We start from the raw sequence: 24891 nt of genomic DNA on the forward strand, positions 1-24891 counted from the left end.
CTCCCGCCTCCTGCCCCGGCAGATGAACCAAGGTAAAGCTTATTTAAGCTTGTATATGAACCATAGGACTCGAGCACAGAGCGTGGCGCATAGCTCGAGGCACCTCCCGTCTCGAGTCTCCCGCCTCGAGTCTCGAGTCTCTCTCCCGCCCGCCTCCCGCCTCCTGCCCCGGCAGATGAACCAAGGTAAAGCTTATTTAAGCTTGTATATGAACCATAGGACTCGAGCAAGAGCGTGGCGCATAGCGCGAGGCACCTCCCGCCTCGAGTCTCCCGCCCGCCTCCCGCCTCCTGCCCCGGCAGATGAACGAAGGTAAAGCTTATTTAAGCTTGTATATGAACAATAGGACTCGAGCACAGAGCGTGGCGCATAGCGCGAGGTGCCTCCTGTCTCGAGTCTCCCGCCTCGAGTCTCGAGTCTCCCGCCCGCCTCCCGCCTCCTGCCCCCTGCCCGGCAGATGAACCAAGGTAAAGCTTATTTAAGCTTGTATATGAACCATAGGACTCGAGCACAGAGTGTGGCGCATAGCGCGAGGCGCCTCCCGTCTCGAGTCTCGAGCCTCCCGCCTCGGCTTTGAAATCCCCCCCCCCCCATGACGACTTACCTCCACGTGCTGCCACTGCTCCTCCGCTTCTCACCGCTCGGTATTGCTGTTGCTGTGGTGAACTCCACTCCTCCCCTCACTCAGACGCTAATCATGTCCTCGCTCCTCCTGTTGCTGTGAAGGACGCTACTCCCCTCACGCATACGTCGCGACCGGCGCTACTTGCAAGGGACTACTTTATTTTTCTTTGTAAATATTTTAAACAACGTTTATTTTTTATTTTTATGTAGCCTATGTCCTTCTGCTTGCCCTGAGGTTTTCTCAGATGTCTTGGGTGTTCAGATTGGTGGTGTAGTTTTCGAGTTTACCTTGCCCAACGGTGCAAGTTCACTCTTTATAATAGTAGTATAGATATATATATATATATATATATATATATATATATATATATATATATATATATATATATATATATATTCACTGAAAAAAACATAGGTTTCAGCCACGTTATAGTTAGGAATTAGCATTTAAAAAACCTTAGAAATTCACTGAAAAAACCATAGGATTCATACATGTTATAGTTAGCGGGACATTTCACTGATACAAAACCATTGAAATTCCCCCGTTATGATTAGTTCAGCTAACGAGCATTTGCACAGGATGTGACGAATAAAGTCTGCTGCATCATCAGACACTGTGGGGCTCTTTTCTTTGGAGTGGCTGAAAGCGCAGTTTCTCCAGGATCTCCGTTCCTGGCTAGAGCCCGCCCTGCAGGACCGGTGGCCCCCGGTAAAGCGGAGGTGTTCTTTTGATGTTTATTGAGGGGGCATGGACCGCTCCTCGCCTGTTTGCCAGCACAAATGGACTTCCGCAGCAACTTGGCAAAAGGCGTAGGAGAAAGGGAGATAAGAGAGGACAACGCCTTTCTTGGAAGCAGTGCGGATGCAGCATAAAATGTAACATCTTGTGGCAACCTTTTGCACTAAGCTACAAACTCTTGCACTAAGCGACGTGATTTTAAATTGCACCGACCAAGGACAGTAGCTGGCAATATCGCTAATTAAGCAAGATTCCAATACTCGGCATGTCCTAAAATAACCAAGGCGATGCATTATGGGGCCTGAAGTATGTGGAGCAGGCACGTGACCACTGAGTCTGAATAAATTGTGCTCACCTGTGATCAAGACGTCTGTGACGTCGAAACGCGTAAGGACACGAGCATTTGCACAGGATGTGACGAATAAAGTCTGCTGCATCATCAGACACTGTGGGGCTCTTTTCTTTGGAGTGGCTGAAAGCGCAGTTTCTCCAGGATCTCCGTTCCTGGCTAGAGCCCGCCCTGCAGGACCGGTGGCCCCCGGTAAAGCGGAGGTGTTCTTTTGATATATATATATATATATATATATATATATATATATATATATATATATATATATATATATATATATATATATATATATATATATATATATTCACTGAAAAAAACATAGGTTTCAGCCACGTTATAGTTAGGAATTAGCATTTAAAAAACCTTAGAAATTCACTGAAAAAACCATAGGATTCATACATGTTATAGTTAGCGGGACATTTCACTGATACAAAACCATTGAAATTCCCCCGTTATGATTAGTTCAGCTAACTATAACTTGCGCGTCCACAATGCACTGCTGATGACGTCACATACTACATCACTCATGACATGGTCAGTGACATCACTCATGACATCACTGAGGACATCTCAAATGACATCACTGATGATATCACTGAAGACATCATCCAGTGAATGTATGTTTTTCTGAAATTTAAATATGTTTTATATATGTATATCTCAAGGTCGATGGAAGAGTAAATGGGTATATAATAACCCTGGGCGAAGAACTACGCTCCGTTCGCGGAGTTTGCGGAGTTTCGTCAATTCCGCGTTCCGCGGAGTACGCGTAGCTGTCGATTACTCCGCGATCCAGTGCGTAGCGTAGTTGTCGCGCGCTGAATAACATTATCGCGTGCGCGGCAATGGCTTACCTTGGTTCTGCGTTCGCTTTTTCCCGGTCGCGTGTGCCACCATGTTTGTAAACCCTCCCGTGCGACTGTGCGAACGCGATAACGTCATTTGGATGCGCGATAGCGCCATAAGGACGCGCGAGGATGCTTGTTGGTAAGATCGAGTTGCCGAACACGCAGAACCTGCAATCTTGCACAGAATAACTCGCGAGCATGTTAAAAGTTAAACCATAATAATAAATTACCATTTTGGTTAGCAAAAAAGTGAGAAACCCTTTAAAGTTGTACCTTTGGCTGTATTTTTTGGGGGGAAGGAGTCCTCTTTCTGTTTCTACTCTATTTTTGAAGATTAAGGAGGAAGGGCTCTTGAGTTTACAACTTCCTGTTTCTGTCCACCAGGCTCCTCCCAGTGCTTTGTCCATGAGGTGCTCACTTTCATTTGGATTTTGAGCTGGCAGGATCACTTTCTGTGTGTGTTGGCTGCATTACTGCTTTTTTTTTGATTTTATTGAGGACTTTTGGATTTTGAATTCTCTTTTTCAAGTAAGTTTCAGTAATGTATGAGTGAGTATGATGTTGTAGACTTGTGTTTGTTTGATTTTAGATTTTTTAACTACAGTATTCATTCCTGGATTTAAATTATTGATGGGTGCCTGTACTTTTATGAGGTCCCAACTTGTATTTCTTTTTAAATTTCATCCAGGCTACATAGAGAGGTACCCATGGGTAAAATCCTAATTCTGTGGTCTGTGTTTACATTTTTATTCAAGTTTGTAAACAAACATCATGGCTTGCATTGGATTATGGTCATCATTATGCAATAGCAATGTCTGTTGTGGAATTTCTGTTTGTGTAATTTAAATGTTTTTTATTTTTTTACGCCAATAGCTGACCCTAGTACTCCATGTAGTTAGTGTGTAGGCAGTTCATTGTATTAACTTTCTGTGGTTGGCCTGGCCATGTGTTGGCGGCCATTTTATGTTTCCCAGCCACTTTGCTCTTGCCATAGGCCTCCAAACTTGTGGCCTACTCTGCCAGTAGGCCAGAGGTACTAGTCATAGGGTCATGAAATTTAATCAACTGTTTTTGTGGTGTACCCTTAATTAGAAAATCATGGATGGCTTGGTTTGATTTAGAAAATCTTATTTTTATGTGTGGGGTATGTCAGGTTTTGGGTGTGTTTAACTAATCTGTCAATTTCTGCCATTAGGTAACCCTAGGAATACAGCTTGGGTAGTTTTGGTAACTTCGCTCAGTGTGAGAACGTGACCTTACATTTTTTGTCTTGTTCGCGCGCTCAATGTACTGGCTCGGGAACGCGATAACGACGTTTCATTCGATTCGCGCTGCCGAACACGCCGATTTTGCAATCTCGCGAACAATATGTCCCGAGTTGCATAAAAGTTCCTCGAAAATGTTTAATGTCTTTCTTGTGCTACAAAAAGTCCTCATTTATGTGTCATATGGTTGTAGTTTTGTCTTATTGGAGCATGGACCACTTCCAGTTTCTTTCTGTCCTCTATGTAATGATTTCTTGTTTATGGTGGGGGTGACCAATTTGGGCGGTGGTGTGTCCATTTTGTGAAGCTAAGCATTGTCCCTTTGCCATAGGCATTTATTGTCTGTCTTCTCTTTCTTTTCATGTTGTTGTGGGTGGCCAGGCCATGTGGTGGGGGCCATTTTGTGTGTACTTCCTTTGTGATGATTCTGCCATGTTGTTGTTGGTGGACAGACCATGTGGTGGCGGCCATTTTATGTATGCTTCCTTTGTGACTGATTTTGCCATGTTGTTGGGGGCCATGCCATGGGGTGGAGGCCATTTTGGGTACATCCTTTTTCCATGTTGTTGTTGGTGGCCAGGCCCTATGGTGGCGGCCATTTTGTGTGTCCTTCCTTTGTGCTTTTGCCATAGGCATCCAAGGTTTTAGACTATTCTGGCAGTAGGGCAGTAGGGCAGAGGTACTACTACTCACAGCCATAGGTGCATTCAAGTTAATCAACTCTTTTTGTGGTGTATCTTTAATTACATCGTGTATGGCTTTGGATTGCTTCACATTGTTTTTATGTTGGTACTTTCAGCTTTTGGTTGCTTGTGTGTAACTAATATAGCACTCCCTGCCAGTAGGTAACCTTAGGAATACTGCTCGCGTACTTTTGGTAACGTCGCACAGTGTGGACATGCGACATTACATTTTTTGTCTTGTTCGCGCGCTCAATGTACTGGCTCGGGAACGCGATAACGACGTTTCATTCGATTTGCGCTGCCGAACACGCCGATTTTGCAATCTCGCGAACAATATGTCCCGAGTTGCATAAAAGTTCCTCGAAAATGTTTAATGTGTTTCTTGTGCTACAAAAAGTCCTCATTTATGTGTCATTTGGTTGTAGTTTTGTCTTATTGGAGCATGGACCACTTCCAGTTTCTTTCTGTCCTCTATGTAATGATTTCTTGTTTATGGTTGGGGTGACCAATTTGGGCGGTGGTGTGTCCATTTTGTGAAGCTAAGCATTGTCCCTTTGCCATAGGCATTTATTGTCTGTCTTCTCTTTCTTTTCATGTTGTTGTGGGTGGCCAGGCCATGTGGTGGGGGCCATTTTGTGTGTACTTCCTTTGTGATGATTCTGCCATGTTGTTGTTGGTGGACAGACCATGTGGTGGCGCCCATTTTATGTATGCTTCCTTTGTGACTGATTTTGCCATGTTGTTGGTGGCCATGCCATGGGGTGGAGGCCATTTTGGGTACATCCTTTTTCCATGTTGTTGTTGGTGGCCAGGCCCTATGGTGGCGGCCATTTTGTGTGTCCTTCCTTTGTGCTTTTGCCATAGGCATCCAAGGTTTTAGACTATTCTGGCATTAGGGCAGAGGTACTACTACTCACAGCCATAGGTGCATTCAAGTTAATCAACTCTTTTTGTGGTGTATCTTTAATTACATCGTGTATGGCTTTGGATTGCTTCACATTGTTTTTATGTTGGTACTTTCAGCTTTTGGTTGCTTGTGTGTAACTAATATGGCACTCCCTGCCAGTAGGTAACCTTAGGAATACTGCTTGCGTACTTTTGGTAACGTCGCACAGTGTGGACACGCGACATTACATTTTTTGTCTTGTTCGCGCGCTCAATGTACTGGCTCGGGAACGCGATAACGACGTTTCATTCGATTCGCGCTGCCGAACACGCCGATTTTGCAATCTCGCAAACAATATGTCCCGAGTTGCATCAAAGTTCCTCGAAAATGTTTAATGTGTTTCTTGTGCTACAAAAAAGTCCTCATTTATTTGTCATTTGGTTGTAGTTTTGTCTTATTGGAGCATGGACCACTTCCAGTTTCTTTCTGTCCTCTATGTAATGATTTCTTGTTTATGGTTGGGGTGACCAATTTGGGCGGTGGTGTGTCCATTTTGTGAAGCTAAGCATTGTCCCTTTGCCATAGAAATGTATTGTCTGTCTTCTCTTTCTTTTCATGTTGTTGTGAGTGGCCAGGCCATGTGGTGGAGGCCATTTTGTGTGTACTTCCTTTTTGATGATTCTGCCATGTTGTTGTTGGTGGACAGACCATGTGGTGGCGGCCATTTTATGTATGCTTCCTTTGTGACTGATTTTGCCATGTTGTTGGTGGCCATGCCATGTGGTGGAGGCCATTTTGGGTACATCCTTTTTCCATGTTGTTGTTGGTGGCCAGGCCCTATGGTGGCGGCCATTTTGTGTGTCCTTCCTTTGTGCTTTTGCCATAGGCATCCAAGGTTTTAGACTATTCTGGCAGTAGGGCAGAGGTACTACTACTCACAGCCATAGGTGCATTCAAGTTAATCAACTCTTTTTGTGGTGTATCTTTAATTAAATCGTGTATGGCTTTGGATTGCTTCACATTGTTTTTATGTTGGTACTTTCAGCTTTTGGTTGCTTGTGTGTAACTAATATGGCACTCCCTGCCAGTAGGTAACCTTAGGAATACTGCTCGCGTACTTTTGGTAACGTCGCACAGTGTGGACACGCGACATTACATTTTTTGTCTTGTTCGCGCGCTCAATGTACTGGCTCGGGAACGCGATAACGACGTTTCATTCGATTCGCGCTGCCGAACACGCCGATTTTGCAATCTCGCGAACAATATGTCCCGAGTTGCATAAAAGTTCCTCGAAAATTTTTAATGTGTTTCTTGTGCTACAATAAGTCCTCATTTATGTGTCATTTGGTTGTAGTTTTCTCCTATTGGAGCATGGACCACTTCCAGTTTCTGTCCTCTATGTAATGATTTCTTGTTTATGGTTGGGCTGGCCAATTTGGGCGGTGGTGTGTCCATTTTGTGAAGCTAAGCATTGTCCCTTTGCCATAGGCATTTATTGTCTGTCTTCTCTTTCTTTTCATGTTGTTGTGGGTGGCCAGGCCATGTGGTGGGGGCCATTTTGTGTGTACTTCCTTTGTGATGATTTTGCCATGTTGTTGTTGGTGGACAGGCCATGTGGTGGCGGCCATTTTGTAGGTACTTCCTTTTTGCATTTATCATTGGCCTCCCTGCTTTTGGTCTGATCTGACAGTAGGCCAGAGTCCCAGAGGTAGTTAGTAGTTAGTGGGGCTGCTTTATGTAGCTGTTTCTATTCGGTCTATTCAATTACCATCATTAGGGCATGTGTGTATGCCATTGCATTCCCAAATTTGTTGTCTGGGCAGGGGTGTAGGTAACTTTTTTGTGTGTGTGTAATAATTGTATGCCTTGTATGTGTTTTTGTGGTGTAGGTTTCCAACCTCTTAGCCATGGGGTATTTTCCTTGCATTAACCTGTCATGTGTAGCAGGCATCCTCCTTTTTCTGTCCATATTGGTATATAGGCCTGCTTGACTTTATTATTGGTTCTTTCTGGACTTCATGTGGCTGGGAGCTGTGGTGCTGGTAGTATTAGTCTTCTGTTTTGTGTTTTACACATTGGCCTGTGTGTCTTTCAATTGTTCATGTTGGCTTACTGCTTGTTTGACTGATGTTGTTCTGTCTTCTTTGCTTGTAGGTGCACAAAAAAAGACTGAGGAGGTGCTGGTTGTTTTTGTGTGTACTTCCTTTGTGATGATTCTGCCATGTTGTTGTTGGTGGAAAGACCATGTGGTGGCGGCCATTTTATGTATGCTTCCTTTGTGACTGATTTTGCCATGTTGTTGGTGGCCATGCCATGGGGTGGAGGCCATTTTGGGTACATCCTTTTTCCATGTTGTTGTTGGTGGCCAGGCCCTATGGTGGCGGCCATTTTGTGTGTCCTTCCTTTGTGCTTTTGCCATAGGCATCCAAGGTTTTAGACTATTCTGGCAGTAGGGCAGTAGGGCAGAGGTACTACTACTCACAGCCATAGGTGCATTCAAGTTAATCAACTCTTTTTGTGGTGTATCTTTAATTACATCGTGTATGGCTTTGGATTGCTTCACATTGTTTTTATGTTGGTACTTTCAGCTTTTGGTTGCTTGTGTGTAACTAATATGGCACTCCCTGCCAGTAGGTAACCTTAGGAATACTGCTTGCGTACTTTTGGTAACGTCGCACAGTGTGGACACGTGACATTACATTTTTTGTCTTGTTCGCGCGCTCAATGTACTGGCTCGGGAACGCGATAACGACGTTTCATTCGATTTGCGCTGCCGAACACGCCGATTTTGCAATCTCGCGAACAATATGTCCTGAGTTGCATAAAAGTTCCTCGAAAATGTTTAATGTGTTTCTTGTGCTACAAAAAGTCCTCATTTATGTGTCATTTGGTTGTAGTTTTGTCTTATTGGAGCATGGACCACTTCCAGTTTCTTTCTGTCCTCTATGTAATGATTTCTTGTTTATGGTTGGGGTGACCAATTTGGGCGGTGGTGTGCCCATTTTGTGAAGCTCAGCATTGTCCCTTTGCCATAGGCATTTATTGTCTGTCTGTTTTACACATTGGCCTGTGTGTCTTTCAATTGTTCATGTTGGCTTACTGCTTGTTTGACTGATGTTGTTCTGTCTTCTTTGCTTGTAGGTGCACAAAAAAAGACTGAGGAGGTGCTGGTTGTTTTCATCCATCGCCCGTTCTACTGCCAGACGGACGTCCTTCAGTTGTACGCCACGTGTGGTGTGTGACTCATCTGACCACACATCTCTGCAATTTGTGCTACTGAGTGCTGCTGTGTGCTGACATCAGAAGAAGATGGGCCCTAAGAAAGCAGGTACCAGGTCCTCCACCACCAAGAAAGTTGCTGAGAAGAAGGTACAGAAGAAGGAAGTGTCACTTAAGTCTGGTATGGACCCCAAAACCTTTTTTGGGCCCCCAAAAGGTACGCCTGCAGCAGCGGTGTCCGGGGTGCAAGCTGGGGCCAGCACATCCTCATTAGCGGGGGCAAGCCACCAACCCAGGGCCAAGCACATGAGGGTCGAAGAGGTAGCCAGCCTAGTGTTACAAAGCAGTGATACTGAGCCTGAACTAAACTTATCGCTGTCTCAAAGTAGTACACAATCCACGCAAGATGAAAGTGCTCAACAACCACCGCCAGCAGTAGATGTTCAACAACCACAACCACTTCCCGCAATAGTTGTTGAACAACCACAACCACCGCCCGCAATAGTTGTTCAACAACAACAACCAAATCCCACAATAGTAGTTGTTGAAGAACCACAGCCCGCTATAGTACTTCCTCAAGAACAACAACCACCATCTCCGCACGCAATAGTAGTAGTTGTTCCTCCCGATGTCGGGGCAGTTCAGGAAGTAGAGCCTCATTCCGAGCAAGAAGAAGAGGAAGCCAATTCTGGAGGTGATCTATTGTCTTTCAATTTACCAAGGGAAAGGAGGGTTAGTGGCAGTGCATCGAGTTCTTCGCCAAGCATCCCTTCAGATGACCTTGATAAGGAATGGCATCCACCACGAGTATCTGAGCATTCAAAGGAGAGACATCCCAAGACCAGGCTAGGAAAAAGGAAGGATCCTTCAAGGCTTGAACTTATGGAGGTCGATGTAGGTGAGCAGGATACTGCTGGTGATAAAGACGAGTCTGACACTGTCATCATCACGAGCGTTATTCCTGGTGCAGAGGATGTAGAGACCAACATTTTCACCCTATCCAGAAGGGCTGCGATTAGTGATGAGCAGGTAGCACGTATAAATCCTACCCACTCAGCACCCAAAGTAACACCAGCTCCTATTTTTTCATCAACGAAGGCCCGGCAGCGTGCGACATCCAGCACAAGCGCCACCTCAACAGAAGGAGGTAGTGGCAGTACTAGTACTGAGCTGTCACATAGGGAAATTCAACAAAAATCCTCCAGTTCATCCGGCATTCGAAGTGGGTCCTCTTCCTATGGCAGGAGACAAAAGTTTAGCTCCCCAGTGTGGGATTTTTTTACGGTTCACCCACATCAGGAGAACATTGCTATATGCACCATTTGTCATACCAATGTTAGTCGTGGTAAGATTGGTACAAACTATGGTACTGGAGGCCAAACGACCCATTTGAAAAAACACACTTAATTCAGTGGGAGAACCACCTTGCAAGCTTAAAAAATGTAAGCACTGGTGTTGGTGGTGATACAGTACTACAAGGTTCACTCATGGAAGAAGAGGGAGACGATGACCTTCTATCTGAGAGTGGTATACAAATGAGCCCTGTCGCCAGCACTGGAGTGGTGCAGTCCAAATCCTCCGCATCAGCAACTTCTCAGTGGCACCAGAGTCAGCCGGAGACACCAAGGAGTGCAAAGTCTGCATTGAAAGGTGGTCCGTCTAGCAGAACAGAAAGAATTACCAAGCAGCTTACCATTACTGGCATGTTTAGGCAGGAGGGAAAGTACGAGCGGAACCTCCCAATAGCAGGTTTGTACAATGCGAAACTCGACACTTGCACTCGACCTTCTCCCATTTTCATTTGTTGAGGCAGTGGGATTTCGGGAATTAGTGGCAACACTCTCCCCAAAATGGGACGTTCCCAGTCGCTACTATTTTGCAAGAGTTGCTATTCCAGCACTACACCACGACGTGCTGGAATTGATTGGGAAAGCCTTACAACAGAGTGTTGTCCATTGTATCCACCTGACAACAGACATGTGGAGCAGTCGCGCAGCCACAGCAGATTACATGTGCATCACCGCACACTGGATCTCTTTTGCAGGTGTTAAAGACAAGTTAACTTCAGGCCTTCTTGACGTTGCTGGGATTTTTAATGATACTCGCAGACATGCAACTGTAGCCATGTTTGGTATGGAGAAAAATCATACTGCTGAAAACATTTTGTCTGAGTTTAACAGCAAGGTCTTTGAATGGCTGAAACCAAGAGGCCTTAAGATTGGTTTTGTTGCCACCGACAATGGCAGTAATGTAGTGAAGGCAATGAGAGAAAGACAGTATTTCAGGGTACCCTGTTTGGCACACTGCATTAACTTAGTCGTGCAAGACTTTCTGAACACTGAAGCCAAAGTCAGCAACATACTGACCATCTGCAGAAGAATATGCACGCATTTTAACCATTCTTTTAAAGCACGGAAGCTGCTACGCGTCATTCAGCGAAAGCATAAATTGCCAGTCAAAGCACTGATCCAGGAGGTCCCAACACGTTGGAACTCTACTTATTTCATGCTTGAGCGTCTCTTTGAGCAGTACATACCACTGAATGCTTATGTAATATCAAGAAGATTAGTGGATCCTACTGTTAATCTTAAAACCCTGACCGTTGAGATGTGGCAGTGGGACATCATTAAATGCTTGACAGAGATGCTACAACCTTTTGAGGTCTTCACACGTGCAGTTAGCAGGGAGGACTGTACTATGGGCCAAGCCATCCCATTGTTGTACATGCTCGAGCAACAGCTGAAGGAGGTCTGTGAAACATACGAAGGTGACAAAGAAAAAGTTGATGCATATACCTTGGCCAAGGCCTTAGCCAACCGCTTATCTGTAAATGCAAGGCTTCAAATGATTGTGTCAGATCAACATTACATAACTGCAACAATGTTGGATCCACGGTACAAATTGTTTGTCAGCAGTAGCGCAGTAATTCCTTTTTCAGATGGGGATGTTGCCAATTACAAAACTTCCATAGCTGTGGAAGCTAATGATTTAGAAACTGAACGGCTGTTACTTAAAGGCCTGCCAGTGCCAGCCCAGGACAGTCAAAGTACTCCAGGCCATCCTCCTGAGGCAAGTTCATCAGTGCATGAGAGCAGTGCGTCCGCTTCCCAGCAGGCACCAACAGTACCAAAAGCAGCACCTACACGATCTGATTCAGCAGACACAACCAAAAGCATAACTGCTTTTTTTCTACAAAAGGGGATGGGTAAGTCCATTGCTGTTGCAAAGGGGAAAGAGGACCAGCAAAGCCGAGCACCAATGAACACTGAGCGGATGGTTCATGCCTATCTGGATGACACAACAGAGGTGTTCATGGAGCAAAGCCCATTGGTCTATTGGTATGAAAGAAGGAGACAGTGGCCAGTGCTGAGCAGGCTGGCGATAAAGTATCTGGCTTGTCCTGTAGCCAGTGTCCCCTCTGAGCGGGTTTTCAGTGCTGCTGGTGCCATTGTGACATCGAAAAGGACCAGTCTCTCCCCCAAAAGCGTGGAGAGGCTGACAATGATAAAAATGAATCAACACTTCATACCACCAGACTATACTGTACGTGAATCAGAGCAGGATGAAGAAAGCGAGCCCGAAGATATCATCACTACTGTGTTACATGACCTACTTCTGTCCGAACCCCCAGAGTTTGAGGACGAGCTCCTCTTCCCTGACCAATAGGCTTTTAAATTGTTACTTTCTCCCTTCTTTTATTTGTGTTATTTATTTTCTTATTAAAAATGGCTTTCTGGTGCAAAACTGCTAATATTAAAAACCACAACCAAATCCATCCCCACCACTCATTCTTTTTATGTACCTACTGGAGTTGCACGCCTGTGCACTTATTTTCACTGTATTTTTTTATTTACTTCCTGGAGTTGCACGCCTGTGCATTTATTTTCACTGTATTTTTTTATTTACCTCCTGGAGTTGCACGCCTGTGCATTTATGTTCCATGTTGACTGCACTCCTCAGAGTCTTGCTCCATCTTCTTGACTCCCACTCAAGTCAATACAATTCCATCTTGCCAGCCATACATTGGATGTTGTAGATGGAGTATAGTACAATAACAATAATGTAGCCTCTAACAGTCCCTCCATAACAAGTGAACCGTACATGACTACAGTCATCCTCTATTTCATTTGAAATCTGCAACTCATCACTGCCTTACTGAGTCTTAAGGCTACCACCTCTGCCTGCAGGCATTCATAGACGACTCTTCAGTGTCAAAAGAAACTTGAGCAGGCATCCACAACTGAAGTCAACTTGTTGTGACTCGCATTACAAAGGCTCGGCAGCATCTGTGATCAATCATCTGACAGTGAAAGAGAAGAGCAAGACAGGTATATTAAATGAATGATGCCATGCATTGCATTGTATGTATTGTTTTGCTGACTCTGAGCAAATGTGCATGGAGTTGAAGTATACTAGTAACTTCAGACTCACATGACCAATTTTTCCATGTTATTTAATAATATAAATTATTTACGCGCTTGTGTTCCTACTACTACAGATGCAGCCAGGACTTAATTTATCGTAGTCACTCACTACAGACTGAGTTGCTGTTGCTGATAATGATGGTGACCACCATATCTTTGCTGTCAGGCAGTTGGATCTGAGCTGATTGATGTACGATGTTTCTTGGAGTGGAATACAAGGTAATAAATACAAATAAGAGGCACAGCACAGTAGACCCAGGCTACTACATGTGTGTGCACTGTGCAGTGGTAGAGTACAATAGTGGTATGATTGATGACTGAGAATGACGCATTGGTTTTGTTGATTAATTTTGTAAATGCTAGGTTGCTTTTTCATTCACCTTTCTGTGGCTCTGTGAAATTTTTAGGGAAATGCAGTTTGTATTACGGGCGACCCTGTGTCGTCGTGGGCCTGTTCTGTGCTGGCTCCTGTCTTTTTTTGTACTTCTAGATTAATAATGATGTGCAACTAGTAGACTTATACATATTGTATCCAAGCCGCCTCAGTCTGAAAGTCCTCTCATACGACTACTCCTCTTGTATTATTTTTTTTATCTTCACTGTATTACAATTTGTTTAGGTCATTCACATTCTTTTGTATTTGCCTTTTCTTTTTCAGGCTGGACGTTTTTCACCCACTGCTATTATACTATGAGCATCAACTCACCCTTATCACTAATCCTCATCATCAAGCAATTGGATGGCGGGAAACCAAGAATGATATGCAGCGTGTCCTTTTCTTACGTTTATTCCTTACATTCATTGGCTAGTGGATCAACATCATAAATCATCGTCTTCATTGTTTTGCTTTTGTTGTCTCCAATCTCCATGCGTACTGTTTTTCTTTCTCAAACCTTTCCCAAAACCCCCGTACCCATCCATTCAACAAACCCTAACTCTCTTCCCCCGGGCTGCGTGGTTTCATTGAGGTGTGATGTTTCTTACATTAAATATACACCAACAATTTGATCACGCGCTTGCTGGGGCAGATGTGGTGAAAGCAACAATAGTGAAATGTCAACAAGGCATGGCCAGGATCTTCTTCGGCTTCCCAACTCAAGCTCTGTGTATAATGCCAAATAATTTACCATTACCATCAAACAACGAATACATCTAATGAATTGGCGTAATTGTTTGGGTTTAAGTTTAAAGCATTATGATTTAGAAAGGTTTGACGTTGCCGTGAGTACTACAACTACAGTTGAACTTCTTATCTTCTCTTGCACTTAGTTTCCAGTCCCCAAAACCATTGTTTTGTTTCAGTTTAGCAGTTGCAATATTGGGTCAGCCGTGTAATGTACTGTACTTACTTATACTACCCCCACATTGTCTGTCACGCAAATGACTGCCTCTTTCTTTTTGTCTCAAAATGCTACTGGCAGGGTCTGTCTACTACTACTATCACAGAAGTTCAGAACCACAGATTCTTCTCCATTGTCTTGGGAAACAAATGCAGCCCTTGCAGTGCCACACGTCATCATAAATGTATCATCATCAGCAATCACAGGTAAGATAAGTTTGCAGTGAGGTATAACGCAAGACAGACTGGTAGTTCTTCTAATACTACAAATATAACTCGGTGAGGGTTTACCGCATCTATCTGTCTGCATGTTAAAGATGTGGGCAATATATTTTTTTATTAGAAAGCACTGTCCGCCGACCTGCATGGCCAATTAAACCTTGCGATGTTGCACAACATACATTATTTGGTGAAACAGTCCCCCCTCCAACCCCCCAAGAAACGCAAATGAACTTCAAATGTTTTCTTTTGAACATAACTTTGTGTCTCGTTTATTTTTAACATAATATAAATAAAGATGATACAAAAATAAAATATATATAAATCTTACCCCACAGCTGTCCCTACCCGCCTCCCCTAACCCCAACCAAATTCCCACGTTCAATGTAATGTAAAAAACTCCAACACCCAATTCCCACCCACCAACAAAAGGATTGAAAAAGGGGCAAACAACAAACAGGGTCCATCTCAAAGCCGGCGGGCTTTTAAGTGTTTATCAACCATGATCTTCACACGCTCCTCTATTTGAGTATTTGTCTGACTCTGAGCCTCCAGCCTGGCTACCCGGAGGAGAATCTTTCTTTGGAACTGGCGGCACCTACATTGGCATGCATGTTGTTGTGGGGGGGGTGGCTGATGCTGGAAAAATCTGGCGGCGGGCGGCTGCCTGACCACGCTGACGTACTCCTGCAGGCTTGGGGGCCGGGGCATTGGAAGAGGCAGCAGCTGCTGCCGCCGCCTCCTCCTCCTCCTCCTCGGCCTGAGCCACCAGCCGGCGGTAGGCCTCAACGATGGCCTGCAGTTTCCGCTGCCGGGCCCGGACTGCCATCTCCTTTCTCGTTGGTTTTGAAGGAGTAACTATAAAGAAAGAGACAGAATTGTTGTAATCCAAAATCCCAGCAAATCAAGAACACAAAATGTATTCAACACATAGTGGCACAGTACAGTAGCACTAGCAAGCAAGCTGAGTACAAAAAATGGTGTTTTATCTATCTTGAACATTCTATTGCTTATATACTTACTTTGTTTGACTTTTTGGCACGGCATTATGCCTGCCCTAGTAGCATAGCATGGGTGTACTTCAACGGTCACACACATACGAACACCTGTCTTTTTCATATCTTGTTTTTTTATATCATATACTCTGTGCTTCCGGGAACAGTGACAGTCTCAAACTAACATTAATTAACAGGGGCCAGCTAGTACTAGTAAATGTCTAGTAGAGATTCTTTATATCGCGCAACAAACCTTAGGTGGTTTGTGTTTCGCCAGCAACGACCCAGAATGCATCCAGTCGTCCCCTCCTTCCCTTGCCTTTGGGTTTAACCAAAACACCGCTGCTGATACTAGTATCCACTACCCACCGATATTGGATGTGTCTCCCACCCACGCAGGCAGCTGTGTTTTCCCCTTTCTATGCTTCCACAACAACCCATGCATCCGACTGCTATCAGCCACCTGCATTGCTGATTCCAAAGTATCCTTCTATATTAGATGATTGGTGCTTTTTCCTTGCTCCTTTCATCATACTTAAAATCAATCTCCTTAGTGTTAATCCATCGCGGTCATGTAATGTTGTGGATAAGACTTTTTTAGTCTGCCACCAACCTTTCACAGCTGAGTTGTAGTCACATAGAAGAGGCCTGTTATTTTATCAATTCTCGCCGGTGGTAATGCTATTGCTAAGCTTGGTAATGACAAAGGTGGCGTCATATATTGTCCAGTAGAACTTCAAGTTCATTATAAATATCAGAGTACAGTGAGGAAGTTTTCCCCACCCACCAAGTAATGCGGATCACTATTGAATGTAACTTACCATCGCCCACCGTTGTTGGCTCCTCCCCCACTGCTGCCGGTGCTGCTGTAGGTGCCTCTGGTCCTCCATTCCCCTCCGGGATCGCCTGTGCTGACGCCGTCGCAGCGCCGCTGTCCCCGTCGGCACTGGTGGATGGTACCGGTTCTGCACAAATAAAAATAAGTACACCTTTTTAGATGGATGCACAGCCCCCATTGTACTTGTTCACCAAGAATGGAGTTCTGCAAAACAGTTAAGTACAACGTAATCAGTAGTAGTCCACATTGCCTAGTACAGCAGAGTAACTAACTCACTACACATATTAGCATTTATTTGTTATGGTATGGTACCCAAGCTCATCTCATCTCTACTACTACTCTAGTCCTTGGAAAGTTAGACTGAACCATGTAACCTAACCAGTTTGTACATCAATGTCTACAGTTTTGCGCATGCTACCTCGCAGCTTGTTGCGCAGTACGAGAAGACGCCTTTGAGGCCACATGATTGTTCAAAGCAACACCTGAAGAGTTTGGAAAATAAAAAGGCCCGTATTTACTTTTTGAATGTGGATTGTGGAATCGAGTTTGCTTACAGCCTCAGGGGACACCTTTTTTTTAGCATGACAGCTAAAAACTTGCATAAATGTATTTAATTTTTTCATACTGTCTAACGTGCACCACTTTTGTCATTATTTTTCGGCAGATGAGAAGATTTCCTTCTACGAAGCAAAGATTTCCAGAGCTTACCAAAAAGAGGCATATGTAACCAGTATACGTTCAATGGTGAGGGGTCTCCGACATTTCCCACATTTCCCTATCGTGCACTGGTAGCTGTACAAATGTAGATTACTTTATTCAGCCTTTTTTAACTCTGGATTTTTTCTGGTGGCCCTTGACGTATTTCACGGAACAACTTAAAAACATTGATGTTACTTACTTAGTTACTTCTAACAAAATAAAGGTTTTTAAGTACCAAATTGACTCGGAAGTATATTTTCTGTGTCTGTTGTCTTGTAGACTTACACGAGAGAGTGAGCAAAAGGGGGTTACTTAGGTTATGGATTGTGTAATAAAAGCATTTGGCATCTTGGTATTGGGGTTCAGGAAAGGGGTAATTGAATAATTGACCAATGACTGAGCCCATATAGGTTGTCGTTCATTGAATTGTGGGTTCCTCAGAGTTCTGTGACTGAGGTGTAAGACTGTAAGTAAGTAAGGTCCAACCTGCCTATCACCAACATCCAATTTTGTGGTGCATACATAGTTATGTATGTGACTGCATAGAAGAATACCCGCAAGAGTAGTAGTGGTATACTAACGCTTACAAAATACTAGACCAACATCTGGATGCATACTTGGTTGGTGTCAATTGGCAAAGAAGAGACATTACAGAGGAAAAAGCATAAGACAGGAGTGGACCCTGTGCCTTCCGCTATTCTATCACAGATTTTTTGAAAAGATTAATACCTTATCTAAAGAGTGGGCAACAGGGCAAGCTTACCTACAGACAGTCTAGTAGTAGCACAGAGAGTCATAGCAGAGGCTCTTTGAAGGAACAGAAAGGCAGGGACAGATAGTAATACCCAAAATTTTGAAAACATAATCAAAATCAAAAAAGCATTTGTCAAAATTTAGTTAGGTGAAATGTCATTAATCGGTTGGAAAAAAAAGCTCAATTAGAAAGTTAGGGAAATATCATTGTTCCAAAAGAATGCACTGTTGGACTTACTGGGGACAGCAGCAGGATCCTCAGTAGAGGAGCTCTGTGCCTGTGGTTTACGTTCACCCGCCGGCTCGGTCCCAGCCTTCTGCTTGCCCCTGGGTTCTGTGGTTCATGTAAGAAATAATAAAGAAAGAGAAAAACATTGAGTGCTGTGAAACATAGACAGCATTTCAAAAACCACTGCTACAACATTAAAAGAAACAAACATTGATCTACCAAATGACTACTGCCTTGCATGATTCACTGACTAGTGTATATATACTTGGAGAAAACAAATCAAATGTTCCATAAACATTCTGATTGCAGATTACTAAGTAACACAGAGGCAGTAACACCTGAACAACACCACCGATTCAAGAATGGGGTAATCAATTATCTGTAAGTAGGCATTTCTTTTTAATTTTTTGCCAGCAAACTGCATAGATCACAAGGAGGAGACATGCTTAACTTTGTGCATACTAACACGAAATTGTACGTTCATTGCATCATATTTTGTTCTGCTACTGACTGAATGCTACTGCTGCCCTACCCACTCACTAAACAAACTACATCAGTTCTATGGAGGGCTGAGGCAGGGGCGGCTCTAGGCTCATGGTGGTCCTGGACTCCTGGCCAGGGAGCGTAGGTAGGGGGGCCCGGAAGAGGAGGTCGGGTCGGAGCACGGAGGCCAGTGAAGAGGGGGGAGTCAGGGTGTTTGGAAGTGGAACAGAGCCAGAGGCACCAAATCCCTGCCAGGGGCCGCCACGCAAATATGTATCCATCCTCTGAGGATTATTAAATTAAGGATATATATTGGTGGGGTGGCCCCTGGCGTTTGGTGGCCCTGTGCAGTTGCACAGCTTGCACATGCCTAAAGCCGGCCCTGGCTGAGGTAAGAAGAACAAAGTAACTTTAGCATTCATTGCCAGAGGAGGATTCATGCAGAAGAGAAGGCCGTGAAAAAAAAATGATACAATATGCAAACACGTACAATTATCCATCAACGGCTAGTTCACTGACGGGCAAAGGAAGGACAAGACTCTATTAATAGCATTAACTAACTTCAGTTCTCTACAATAAAGAAAATCTCACATCAATAAACAGCAAAAGCTAGCGCCAAATTGAACACGCAAGAGTCAGTGAAGATGAAGAAGCGCAGCACAGACCAGTGTCATACAATTACAGTAGATATAATAACGGAATACATCGGAAATGTAACTAGGAGCACCAGTCATCGCGTTACTTATTCAGCCAAGATTTTCAAAGATACAATAACAATACTTATACTACTATAGAGATATATATTATACACACACTTTTTTTTTTTAGGGTAGCCACTCACCAAGACCCACGACCTCGACGCCAAGCAGGTCCAACAGGTCCTGCTCCCGGTCCAAAATTTCTGCCCAACGGTGGGTCAGCTGATGGTGGGTACGCCGGATACCGGAGCAGCGGAAGACTGCCCGGCGAACCTTCACCCACCGCCGGAGACGCTCTTCAATATGGTGGTAGCCGGAGCCGGGCCTGCCGCCTGCTGCCAACATTAAGGGGAGGTGGCGCTGGATAAAAAACACCAGGGCAGCCACCTCCTCCTCCCCAAAAAGTTGGCAGGCCTCACCCCTAGGGGGCGCATTCTGCCGCAAGGCAGCCGGGTTTTTTGGGGCACAGGCGCCTTGCCCTTTGAGCCGCCGCTGCTGCTGGCGCCCTTGACCATGGTTCTGGGTGGAGGGGAGAAGAAAAGTTCAAGACAAAAAGGTAGGGGAAAGAAGAAGCAAGGTAAAAGAAGGAAGTAAAATAAAACAATAGAAAAGTTGTAAAAGTAGAAATAAAATGAAAAATATGAACCTAGGCACAGAGAGAGATAGGTAATAACTAAAGAAAGTTTGAAAAAGTGGGTAAAAAGACCAGAATTGAAGAGATTTCAGCAAGATGCAAAAGTAGGCCCAAAACCATAGCCAGAGTGTGTGATCCAAGATGGCTGCGCCCATCGCGACCACGTGGGTAGGTTCGCGCGATATTTAGCGCGATCACGCACTTTTGTAGTGCGAATGGAAAGGGGCGACCACTCGGTCCCCCCGAACGTATGGTTGGGTGCCCCGATTCTCCCGGGAAACCATTTTGGGGCGGGGGCGTGTCTCGGCTGGTATGCCCGAAGCGGCGTAGCCGGGGCGCGCCTTTTCCCGCCCAAGAGGGGTTGTCCTAGACACCTACACCGATGGCCACGCCCAGTAGGAGTACCGGAGGAGGGTACTCGCCCTCCCGAAGAAGAATAAATAGAGCGGGAATCCGAAGAAGCGTCCTCTTGTTCCTGTGCTTGGAAGGCTGCACCCACTCATTGCTCGTGAGCCCTCGACGGAACAAGGAGCGATTTTGAGAACTTGTAATTCTTGTGTTTCTCTTTCAGTGACTTCGAAGCGAAGGATCCAGGACCGTGTCGATCGACCCGGAGTGGATAATCGAAACAATGTCTGGCAAGAAGGCAGGAAAGGGTTCCGAGACAGACAAGGTGCTACGCATGTTGGTGAACAGAATGACGAGAATGGAACGAAGCATCGGACAAGTCCCAGCGCTTGGTCGAGATATGGCGGGCATCAAGAAACAGCTGGCCACAATGAACAAGCCTGGTAACCCGAAGAAGGTAATAGGGCTGGCATTGCCGGGAGTTGTCCCCGAGGGTAGAGGGAAATGGGTCAAGAGGAGGGCGGTTGCAGGGAAGGTTCCGGTCCCTGAGGTCCCCCCAGTTATCCCTGCCATACCAGCCGAGGACCCAGTACCAACCCCAGACGCGGGTCAACCGATTCCGGTTGTGATTACGCCCGCTAACGATGAGGATATGCCGCCTGAATTGGCCACCCAGTTGGCCGCATGGCTCAACAAGAAGGCAGGGGGTGTTACGGCGCCCGGAGACACGGCCGAAGAGGCCAAATTACTAATCCAGCAGTTGCGGCAGTCGCGAGATGCCGCGAAGGCGAATCTCCCTCTTGTTTCCCCACAGGTGACACCGGAAGGACCGGCAGCTGGTCTCGAGAAAACGGCGGGAACAACGACCGAACCGGGTAAGCTCGCGTTGCCAGTGGCGGGGGAGGGCTCATTACCCTCAAGGCGGGAGAGGGTGGTTCAACATATCCCGTTGGCCACGAAAGAATTGATATGGGCAGACAAGTATGTCAATATGTTTTCGTTGTTGACTGACCATCGCGAGATGGAGTATGCTAAAACACAGAAAGATTTGTGGCACCCAAGTGTCTGGCGCGCCAAGATGGCGAAGTTCAGGGTGGAGGAGACGATAACGAACTGGGCGAAGGCCTTTGCAATGTTTACTGCAATTATTGGTGAACGTAAGCCCGAGGTATTGACCGAACTGTCTTGTTATCAGGCACGTATAATGGATTTTTATGAAATGTATGAGGCGGATGAATGGAAGGGTTACGACATGAAATTTCGTAAAGCGAAAGAGTATGATTCCACTCTGACATGGGATTGCCTCAATTCAATTTCTTGGCATAAGCAGCTCCTGCCTGGGACGGCAGGGACATCCTCGCCAGGCGGGAATGGATCGGGGGTTTCCCGCCAAAAGCCCGCGGTGCCCTTTCGTGCAGGCACCGGTGGTGATCACCAGCCAAAAACCGGCGGGAATGGTGGTAAGCGGGGGTCTGTTGGGGCTTCAATAGAGGCAACTGTAACAGACCGCAAGGTACATGTAGGTTCAAACATGTGTGTGCGGGTTGTGGGAATTCCTCGCACCCGGGGAGTTCATGCAGATCGAAAAATAGCGGGACGGGAGGTAAGGGAGGGTCCAAGCAAGACTGAGGTGGATCGTTGTGTACAATTGCCTACTCCTGTTGATCTCATGGCTATGACTCCTTGGTTAAACAAATACCCTGATTATGTCTCTGCTGGGGTGTTAAGGAAGGGATTCTTATATGGCTTCCACATCCCGGTGGGGGGTTTTCGTGGGGAACCTTTTTGTAAAAACCAGCTTTCGGTACAGCATAATCCTGGTGTAGTGGGGAGAAAAATTGCTAAAGAAGTGAGCCTAGGCCGAGTGGCTGGGCCTTTTCAGCAACCGCCTGTGGCGGGTTTCATCTGTTCCCCATTAGGGGTGGTCTCCAAGAAGGACCCGGGGGAGTTTAGGCTGATCCATAATCTATCTGCTCCAAGGGGTTTCTCGGTAAATGATGCGATTGACCCAGAAGTTTGTTCGGTGTGGTACGCATCATTCGATGATGCCGTCACCATGTTAAATCGCCTGGGCCCCGGGGCGCTGATGGCGAAATCAGATATCGAATCAGCGTTCCGGTTGCTCCCGGTACACCCACAGGATCAACGTTTGCTAGGTTTTGCGTTCCAAGGGAGGTATTACATGGATAAATGCATGCCGATGGGGTGCTCCATTTCTTGTGCTTATTTTGAAAAATCAGCTGTTTTTTAGAGTGGGCATTCTCCGAGGCCACGGGGCATAGGCATGTTATGCATTATCTAGATGACTTTCTGTTCTTGGGAGCAGCCGGCGACACGAAATGTGCGCAGGCGCTACAGGACTTTTGCATCCTCATGAGGGAGTTTGGAGTGCCATTGGCACCAGGTAAGACGGTTGGACCATCTACTTCACTGGAGTTTCTGGGAATTGAGCTCGATTCTGTGGAGGGATGTTTCCGTTTGCCAGTGGGAAATGTGGCTAAATTCAGAGCTTCCCTGGAACTTTGCCTTAGTAAGGGGAAAGTGACCCTGCACCAGTTACAGCAAACAGTGGGTCAGCTTAACTTTGCCTTACGAGTTATACCAATGGCCCGCCCCTTTTCAAGCTCTATTGCACAAGCTATGGTGGGTCTCAAGGAAGGACACCACCGCACGAGACTGTCTGCAGAGGTTCGCCAGGATAAGCGCATTTGGTTGGCATTTCTGGCGGACTTCAACGGTCGAGTGGTGTGGACCAAGCCGCCAGCGTCTTCGGACGAGCTGGGTTTGTGGACTGACTCAGCGGGGAGCGTGGGATTTGGCGCCATCTTTGGTAACTGATGGTCGGCGCAAACATGGCCGGCGTGGTGGCACTCCAGCGGTCTCACAAGTAACATTGGGTTCCTGGAGCTATTCCCTATTTTTGTTGCTCTGATGGCATGGCAAGACGATTTTAGAGACCGCTCTGTGATATTTTGGTCTGATAATATGACTGTTGTCGAATGCATTAACAATCAGGCAGCACGCTGCAAATGGATCTTGAGATTGTTGAAGGAAGTTGTGCTGCTTTGCATGAGACTGAATGTACAGTTCAGGGCTAAACATGTGCCGGGTGTACTGAATCATGCGGCTGATGCACTCTCTCGTTCACATATGCAGGCGTTCAGGGGTTATCTACCTACAGCGGACCTAGCGGCAGCACCATTCCCCGAAGCACTCTGGCTAATCGGTGCCCCGGATTACAAGACCTCGTGGCAGCAAGCTTAGCCCCCAGGACGAGGAAGGCATACGAAGGAGCATTTCGTTCCTATTGTGCATTTTTAGGTCCGACAGGGAATCAGAACTGGGGTCAGGAGGATTCCTTCCTGGGGTTCCTGGTAGCACTGCACAGAGAAGGCACTTTTGTAGTGCGAACGAGAAGATGAGTTCCCGAACATGTCTTGCACAACGCGACCACGTTACTTGTGACCCGGAACAGGAAATAAGGGAACGCAAGCGGGCGGGACAAACCTCTTGGGTAACTTAGCGCGCTAGCCATCCCGAGCATGCAGGCAACGCCCTGAACACGCGCACCGCGCTCCCGAAGATGAAAAACGGCGCGCGAACGGGCCTAGCAAGCAACTACGCATGGCTGCGGAGCTACGCGTAGTTCGCGGAGTGCAACTGCGTCTTCGCGTAGCTCCGCGGAGTCCGACTCCGCGAACTACGCCCAGGGTTAGTATATAAGTGTCTAAATGGATGATTTTTTTATCAAATTAATTGTATAACTGACTAATTAATTGTATCTTAGTGAATACATGGGTTAGTGAGTAATGTTTAAATATGTAAATGTCTGTATCAGTCTCACACATTTTTTGAATAAGTATCTGCAATGGTTTGTGAGTAGCTACATGAGTGTCTATATAGGTCATTAATTGTTTTTTGAGTATCAGTATGAGTGTCTGAGTATCTATATGGTTCGGTGGGGGATATTATTTAGTGCATAGATGCATGAATGAGTAACTTACTGTTTGTATGAGTTTTGAAGACAGCATGTATGCAGGACTGTATGGGTGGATGAGTGTGTGTATAGGTGTGTTAGTGAGTGAATGACTGTCTCAATACTGTCTTTATGACTAAGTACATATGTTTTAAACTACTATATGTGAGTATTGGTGTATATAAGTGAGTATATATGAGAGTGAGAGATTGGAAGAGTTCCTATATAACTAAGTATGTGTTTCTATAAGTGATTGTTTAAGAGAGTAAGTGTACATTTCTGTACAAATAAGTGTAGTGGTGTGTGTATAGCTATATATGCAAGCAAATGGATGTTTGAACGTTTTTTTGCATGTGTAAGTATGTGTGTGAGTAACTCTATGTTTGAGTGTAGGTGTGTAACAGGATGTATAGGTGTATGAGTACATATGATGAGTGAGTACATGTATGAGTGACTATATAGAACTGATGGTGACTGAGTGGATGTGTGTGTAGATTTTGGAATTACTGAAAAGGTTGTTCTAACTAGTATTGATATCTCCATTGTTTTGAAATTTTTACTTTCTAATTTTCAATGTGTGTATCAAAGGTTGTATTAGGGTAAGAGGAGGTGTGCCACTCTTTCACAAGGATGATGTCATCAG

This window comes from Lissotriton vulgaris, chromosome 9 (assembly GCF_964263255.1).
Source record: "Lissotriton vulgaris chromosome 9, aLisVul1.2, whole genome shotgun sequence".
Lineage (NCBI taxonomy): Eukaryota > Metazoa > Chordata > Amphibia > Caudata > Salamandridae > Lissotriton > Lissotriton vulgaris.